General features: G+C 39.1%; 1 pseudogene across 1 annotated transcript; it reads right to left on the bottom strand.

Moving 5' to 3' along the window:
* Positions 1-7,998: 7,998 nt before the first annotated feature.
* LOC311626919 (nudC domain-containing protein 2-like) lies at positions 7,999-8,295 on the bottom strand (annotated as a pseudogene). The gene has a single exon. The product of its transcript is annotated as a nudC domain-containing protein 2-like (transcript).
* Between the last annotated feature and the right edge of the window lie 769 nt (positions 8,296-9,064).

Here is a 9,064-nt window from a genome sequence, read left to right as displayed (position 1 = left end):
ATTTTACATATTCTTGGATTTGTTTTCCTTTCAGCTCTCCGTCTAGAAGAGAATTTCTAAACGGACATGCTTTTTACTTACTTGGTTTCGGTTCGTCTATGAAATGGATTCTTATTCTTAAATCCTTTGCTTGATGCTCCCATGGCAAAGGGGATCTTGGTCTCGCACTCTCTCTAATGAAGGCTCCCTGGGAGGGGCTTCATCAGGCACTGTCTTCAAGGGAAGTGCTACAGATAGAAAGGAGGGCACGTGGGGAGGAGAGAAATGAGAAGCTGGATCACACTGTGTGTTTCATTAGTGTTTTGTATAAAGATTATGGTTCAGTGGGTTGAAAATATTACATACATCTATTTTCCTAAATGGCGAATAAATGCAAAGCCTGTGCTTAAACTAACTTCAATTTTGAGGATATGATTTGAAAGCCTTCAATGCACACGTGGCTGCCTGTGCTTGCCCTGCCCTGGATTAAATACTAGTACATAAAGCCATAGCTCATGTGTGAGAGGCACAAGGTAAGAAACATAACTCTGGCCTCACAGGTATGAAACCAGAGCTATACACCAGGCCTGTACCCGCTGGCTTAGGGATTCTTGGCAAGCGACTGGTCTCAGCCTGGACTCAGTGTCTCCATCTTTAAAATGAGAGCATTGAGCAAAAAGAATCACCACAGACTCTTTCCAGTGCTGACATTATATGGATCTGCAAATTACCCAATGTTTTTCTCCTGAAAAATATAATTCAACTGGACCAAGACAAAACCACACAGTACCTGTTGGTAATATCCCCAGAATTGCTGCAATGACCCCAGAGAGTCTGAGGAGATAATGAGGTTGGTTTCAGGCTAGTGCAAGTCCATTTAAGTTACTGAGTAGGTTAGTACAATTGAGCAATCACCTTGGGAGCAGAGGCAGCCAATTAACTGAGAAGGGAAATCACTTTTGCTCAAAGCTTCTATTTCAGAAATCAGAAAATTATTTTAATAAGATGACCACCTGGTTTCCTACTATAATCTTAAGAATCTCAATGCATTCTTAAGTCTGTGTCTCCATTCTCTCAGTTCCCCATTAGGGGGAAGGGGGGGAGGTATGAAGCACAGCTGTCACAGATGAGGGGACTGGTCAAACCAGTAAATAGCAGACACTCCATGCATATATGTTGATGGCTGACTAATGCCATCACTTTAGAATTTTTGCTACAATTATTAAAACTTTGATCAGTAGCTTTCAGATTTCATTCTTATTGTTTGGCTATGAGATGTCCATATAAGCTCCCGTGATGTTTTTCTATTGTTAAATAATCAGGTTACTAAAAGTTTACATGTTTACATATCCATGTGATCAAAAACATACTGTATTGTTGAAGTGTGCCAGCCTATTGTGTCTGATGAGACAACCAGGAAAGTCTATTGTCCAGCAGGGCACATACATACATCATCAAATGACAGCAATGTTATCAGCGCTATAATAAAGACATACAAGATGCTAAGAAATCACTGAAGAGGATACATCTGATTCTTCTTGGTGTAGGCAAGGTGGGCTTCACAGAGGAGGTGACCCTTGAGTATTAAAGGCCAAATATTCTACACAGAGGGGATAGCACTGACTTAGAGGCGAAGTGGGAGCTACAGTACATAAGGCACCTAGAAAGCTGGACTTCACTTAGCATCACCAGAGCCCTAGATAGCCGTGAGAGATTAGCCTGGGCAGACCGAGTCCCATTCATGGAGGGGCTTAGAGTCTGTGCTGCAGAATTTGGACACTGTCTACCAGAAGGGAAAAAATATTACATAATCCAATATGCAGTTTAGTCAGCAGGTGGAGGGGAAATGTGGAAAACAGATTGTGAGACAGAAGGCTTGAAGGTACGGCAATCACCCCTTATATCCAAAGCTTCCCAATCCACGGATTCAACCAACAGCAGATGGAAATTACTTCTACTTTAGGTTTTTAAATTTATAGAGAGAGTGGAAAGAAGAGAAAGAGAGAAGCATCAATTTGTTGTTTCCATATTTATGCATTCATTGGTTGATTCTTGTATGTGCCCTGACTGGGGGTCGAACCTGAAACCATAGCACATTGAGACGATGCTCTAACCAACTGAGCTACCCGATCATGGCTGGAAAATGTTTGAAAAATAAAATGTTATGTTGTTGCAGACATGTCCTATGTAATAAGTCCTACGATGGTTGTGTCTGTGCTGAAAAATTACAGACCTTATTTTATTTTTTTTATCATTATTCCCTAAACGATATGGTATAACATCTATTTACATAGCTTTACATTGTTAGGTATTAAAAGTAATCTATAGATTGTTTAAAATATATGACAGAATGTACATAGATTATATGCAAGTACTATACTATTTTATATAAGGAACATGAGCATCTGAGAATTTTGTATTCACAAGGGTTCTGGAACCAATTCCCCAATGGACATTGAAGGACAACTATAGTTTATTTTATGCATATTCATATTCATGTTTCCAAATAACTGTCTCTTTCACTCTTTCTGCCTGAATAAAAATTACAGACACAGGATGGACTGAAGCCCACGCTTGTATTGACTGTACTCCTATAAGAATCTTTCCAGGCTCTTCATTGAAAAGGGTGGCCTGGGGGGGTTAACGACTGCTGTATTGATCAAAGCCCAGCTGCAAAGAGGGAAGTAAGGGCACATGCTGCATTTTGCCCCTTGGAACTGAGATTCAGAAATAAGGAGAATAAATAAGAATCAACTGTTAAAAAGGAATAAACTGTAACTGTCTTACACACTCAACCAGCAACAGCTGCTCTTTCCTTCTCTCCCTACTGGCCACATGACATTGGACATGATCCGTTTAATATTTTCTGTCTTCATTATAATAGATACACTCTCATGTTTGACTGTAAACGTAGCTTTTTCTGAATTTAGATATTTGCCTCTGGTATGTATGGTATAGAGTTCTGAACACAGAAATATGTTCTTTGTAATGGCATTTTTTATTATGTAAAATATGCATAATGTATAATTTACCATTTTAATTTTGTTTAAGAGGAAAAATCAGTGGCATTAAGTATATTTCTAGAGGCATTAATATTACTAGAGGCCCAGTACAAAATTCATGCACGAGGAGGGGAGGGGTTGTCCCCTCAGCCCAGCCTGTATCCTCTCCAATCTGGGATCCCCCTCACAATCCTGGACCGCTGGCTCCTAATCACTCACCTGCCTGCCTGTCTGCCTGGTAGCCCCTAACTGCCTCCCGCCTGCCTGATCATCCCTCACTGCCTCTGTGTGCTAGCCTGATTGCCCCTAACTGCTTCCCTACCCCTCCCCACCCTACCCCCTGGCCTGGTTGCTCCACTACCACCCCTGCCAGCCTAGTCACTCCTCACAGTCCCCCACCCCTGCCAACCTGGTTGCCTTCAACTACCCCCACCACCACCAGCCTGGTTGCCCCACACAGCCTGCTTATTGTTATGGTCATCCCTCAGGCTGGCCCTGGTCAGCTGGGCAGCTGACATCAAGACTTGCCTGTGCCTCAGGCCAGCTCTTGGTGCCTCGGGAGCTGAGGGAACTGAGGAACTCCAGAGGCAGGGATGCTGACGGGGCTGAAGGGACTACCATCTTTGAGGGCAAGGCAGTCAATTAACATATTCCCTCCTTATTGGCTTAGGCACCACCATCTTTGTAAGTGCATGCTGATCAATTAGCATATTCCCTCTTTATTAGATAGGATTGTGCAACCATCACCACATCCCATCTCCAGAACTTTTTGATCTTTCTAAACTGTTACTCTCCTCTCCTTCAGCCCTGGCAACCACCATTCTATCTTCTGTCCCTGTGAATTTAACTGTTCTAGGTGTCTTACACAAGTGAGAACATATAATTTTTTTTCCTTTTTGTACCTAGCTTATTTCACTCAGAATAATGTGTTCAAGGCTCATCCATGATGTAGTTATGTGTTAGAATTTTATTCCTTTTAAGACTGAATAATTTTCTATTATTCATGTTCCCAAGATAGCCACATTTGGTTATTCATTCATTAGTTGATGGACACTTGGATTGTTTACACCTTTTAGCTACTGTGAATATTGGTGTAAATTACTATTCAAGTCTCTGCTTTCTGTTCTTCAATGCTTACTAATTTGCTGAAATGGAATTTCTGGGTCATGTGGTAATTCAATGTTTAATTTTTGAGGAATCATCTTATTATTTTTCATGGTGGATATATCAGTTGAGATACTAAGATTTGAAAATCTTAGATGGCATGTTCTTTTAAATGACACCTAAGTTGAGGAAAATACAAGTAGAACAACAATATTGCTTTTGCTTAATTTATATACCCTCAGGAATGCAGGATACTATTGCTAGAAAGGGTAAAAGAAAGGATGGAATAATGAGAAGAACACTACTTGAAAATGTTGTTTGTCAAAAGATGTAATGTGCTCCAATGGGAAGAGGGATAAAGTTCATATCAGAAGAAAAATGTTGTTGCCTCACACAGCCGTACCTCTTTCTATTAATTATTAGTTTGTCCACCGACAATGATTATTTTCTTGTGTCTCATTTTACTGATCTCTAACAGCCTTCACCTGAAGACCAAATATTTAATCTTTCTGTACTTCTTTCACATTTATTATCCCATAGGATCAAATGGAGGTGTTTGTTACTAAATATTTTGAAAAATACACCCCCCCATTAATATTATTATTGTTGTTGATTCATTAGAGGTTTACATGACTTCTGTTATTCCTGTCATTATGCTTGTTTCCTTATTTATAAGTCAAAGACCTTACCAGGGGTCCTCAAACTTTTTAAAGTGGGGGCCAGATCACGGTCCCTCAGAGAGCTGGAGGGCCGGACTATATGAACTACTAATTCCTACTGTAACACCTCGGCTGCGCTCACTGCTCAAAAAACCTGGTGGGCCAGATCAGACTCCTCTGCGGGCCGCATGTGGCCCGCGGGCCATAGTTTGAAGACCCAAGCACTATGTGCAATATAACTGCCTCATAAAAAAATACCAAAATACCTCTTTCATATGTGTCTTGAAGAATATCTACTGTCACTCAACTTCAACTGCACTAATATTTACTGAAAATCTATACCAAATACATTAACTGGAAGAGGTTCAAAGTTGAAAAAGACAAAATATCACATGCAATACAATCTCTAAGAATAAAAAACTGTTATTGCTTTATTTATTATAGAAATAAATACTTTCAATATCTTCAAATTTTGTAAAGAAAATAATTATGCACATTCATAGTTAATGCATTTATAATTACTCATAATTTATTTCATACATTTGTACAGTTTGTTCATTTGGATATTTTTATATTTGTAGCTTTCTTAAAAAAGGATATCTTCAAATAAAAACTAGTTGTGGATTCCTTTTTTCTGATTAAACATAAAGTGATTCCTCTATTTTATATTAGAAATATGTGAATGTATTCTGTTAACTTACATGATTTTTTAAAGTTGAATTAATTACAGTGAAAGCTTATTTTCACTTATACAGAATTGGCTTTTTCTTAAAATAGACCATGGGAGGGAAGATTTCTTTCCTGAGGTTTACTCTGAAATTAGTCAACAGGAGTATAAAATTTAATGCTCTAACCGGAGAACAGCATGACTACTGCCAGCTGAACTATATTTATCCAAATAATACAGACTCGATAGTGTCTGTCTCTTAAAACTTGGAAAATTGGTCTTGAACCTGAAAATTTTCTCTAAATATCTATTACTAGCACCGATTGTCCTAGCAGCCTAGAAATGGGCATGAACACATGGCATTATTACTTGTGATATCCTCCACCCATCTAACTGCTTCTCCAGTCCAAGTTCTGTTCTTGAGAAGTCTTCCTTGACCCACAATAACAGCCTCCACCTAAAGACCAACTACTTACTCTTTGTGTACTTCTTTCACATTTATGCATTCTTATACCTTTGCTTTTGTTTCTTTCTGTCTTTTTCCCCTGTTAGACCAGAATATTGTAGTTATATTTTTGTAGCCCCTGGCACACAGTAGGCACTTGTTTTGTTTCCCAATGGTCCTTCCATTCCAGGAGGCACCAAATGAGATCCAAGGAGGAAAGGTAATGCAAAGAGTAGCAACACAGTATGCAGATATAAGCATAGGTTCGTTCAAGTGAAATATCGTTCGTTCAAGGTAAATTGACTTTACCTTTTTTTTTTTTTTTTAGTCATACCTGTTCAAGACATTTGAAATATGTCAGGGAGTACTGGCTGGTATGGCTCAGTCATCCCATACACTGAGAGGTCACTATGTTCGATTCCTGGTCAGGGAACATGCTGAGGTTTCCGCACTCGATCCCTAGTAGGGGGCATGCAAGAGACAGCCAATAAATGTTTCTCTCTCCTTCTCCCTCTCCCTCTCCCTCTCCCTCTCCCTCTCCCTCTCCCTCTTCCTCTTATTCTAAAGTCAATGAAATATATATATAAAAGAAAGAAATATGTCAGGAAACAAAAATACCAAAATTTCAGCTCTCATGAGTTTACATTTTAGTGGTAAAAGATAGACTACAAAACATATATATATATATTATATACGTGCACACACAATTTTCAAGTGCAGGTAAGTACTAGACCGAGATTTATAGTGAGGGAATCTTGTTATGGGTTATTTTTATATGGAAGACTACGTAGGAGACATTGCCTCATGAGGCTATCATCCAATAAGATTGATTAGACTAGAGCACTGGAGGTGGTGGGAAGGGGTCATATTTTCCATTCACTATGAAGTTAAAGCCAACAGATTTGTTTATTGGATGTAAGAATATAAGAATAAAAGAAAAGTCAGGCTTGACCCTAAAATTTTTGGGGGTGAGCAAATAAAAGGATGGAATTTCATTAATTAAAATAGTGAAGCTGCCAAAACCGATTTGGCTCAGCGGATAGATCGTCAGCAAGTAGACTGAAGGGTCCCAGGTTCGATCCAGTCAAGGGCATGTACCTTGGTTGTGGGCACAACCCCAGTAGCGGGTGTGCAAGAGGCAGCTAATTGATGATTCTCTCTCATTGATGTTTCTAACTATCTCTCTCTCTTCCTCTCTGTAAAAAAAAATCAATAAAATATATATATTTTTTTAAAAAGATAGTGAAGCTTAGGAAAGGAGCTGGTGGGGGAAAGAAAGAGGAAGAATTCTGGAGTTATAGATAAAATTCATATATTGAAACCCCAATTTCTCATACCTCTTAGAATGTAACTGTATTTGAAGACAGGTACTTTTTTTCCTCCTACTTAGAAAAGTTTATTAAAAGAAAAAAAAACCTAAATCTTCCCTGAAGTCACCCTGTCATTTCATTATGATCTATGTAAAAATTTAAATTAATACCCTATATTAAAAATGAAATTATCAAGATGCACCATATGAAACTTCATGCTGAGCAAAAGCAAGTCCAAAAAAAAGTAACCATGTATTAATAGAATAGTTCACACTGTATTTAAGAGGTGTTCTATGTAAAACATATTTGAATGCAATTTTTAGAACCATATTTAAATACTTTGCAATTTGTTAACTGCATCCACATTTTTCTTTCCCCACATTGTTAGAATGAACTACCCTTAATATCCTCTGTTTGGACATATTTTCTGAAATATATATTGTGTAAGCCCATTCCCAGAGTTCAGAGCAGACGCTGGCACCTACAGAAGCAAGGTAAGATGAATCCCTTTTGCTTGACTGACCTCCACACTCTCCTACCTTGACTCCTTGACCCACTCATGCCTCCCCTCCACTTGACTAATTCTTGCATCCACACCATGACCTTATATTGCATACTTCCACCTTATATAAGAGAATCTAGCCATGCCCTTAATGCTGACACCAACTCATTGGCCTCAGCTGCTGTGAAAGAATGGAATAGAATTTCTTAAAACTCACATCGTCTCTTGGCCTGGATCCTTTGGGGGTGAACCTAACACACATAATCTGTTCCTTTGATCAAGTTGGCAACATTTGCTGGGGTCCACAGAATGCAGAAAAAAAAATAGCAATTATTTCTCCAGATTTGGGAAATCTGGTTCACCTTTAGTATTGTTTCCTGATATTTCTGCTCCACTGAAGTCAGAACCAGGATTTTCTTCCTAGAACTTTCTAATGTAAGTTTTCTCTAGATTTGGTCTTGCACCCAAGGATCAGCTGCATATTCGGATTGGAGAAGTCCAATAATTTACTGCATCTCTCTTTGTAAGAAAAATACAAACCATCCGTTTAATCTCCAAAGTTTATGTTCCCTCATCAGCTGTTGTGGAATTAAAGAGTTTGCCCTTGAAAATTTCATGGCCACCCATCACCAGTACCACATGCCAGCTCTGCAGGTCGCACTGACTATCCTGGGTGCAAGTGCCTGACAGCACCTGAACTTCAATGAACACATCCACCAAGATCTGGTATCACTGGCTCCACAGAGTGCCCCACAGATCCCCACTGCGCCCCTCAAATGGGACCAGCTGCAGCTGCACTGTGGAGACAGGTACTTTTAAGAAGCAATTGAAGTTTAATGGAGTCCTAGGGTGGGGCCCTAATCCAATCTGACTGGTGTCCTTATAAGAAGAAGAAGAGACACAAGAGCTGAACATGCACAAAGTAAAGGCCATGTGAACACACAGCAAGAAAGTGGCTATCTGCAAGTCAAGAAGAGAGGCCTATGGAAAAACAAAACCTGCAAACACCTTGATCTTAAACTTTCAGCCTTTAGAACTGTGAGAAAATAAAATTCTATCGTGCAAGTCACCCAGTCCATGGAATTTTGTTTTGGCGGGCCTAGAAGACTAAGGCATCTCGATATATTAACTCTAGTAACTATTTACAGTCATTTAGAGGCTAAATGAACTTTGATGTTTCCCCGTCTGTTCACTTGTTCACTTGTGCTTGCCACCACACCTATGACATCTAGAGGAGAGGGTGCACAGATGCAAAAGTTTCATCTTCTCAAGGTGTCTTTCTCATTAGATAACTCATATTTTCTCTTTTCATTTTGAATTATATGGCTTTGATTTTTTTTAAGGTTTTATTAAATTGATTAGGTTGACATTGGTAAACCTTGATTTCTTGATCCTC

Source organism: Pipistrellus hanaki (genome assembly GCF_964339955.1).
Source record: "Pipistrellus hanaki genome assembly, chromosome: 8".
In the NCBI taxonomy this organism is placed as follows: domain Eukaryota; kingdom Metazoa; phylum Chordata; class Mammalia; order Chiroptera; family Vespertilionidae; genus Pipistrellus; species Pipistrellus hanaki.
This window is presented reverse-complemented; position numbering and strand designations above follow the sequence as displayed.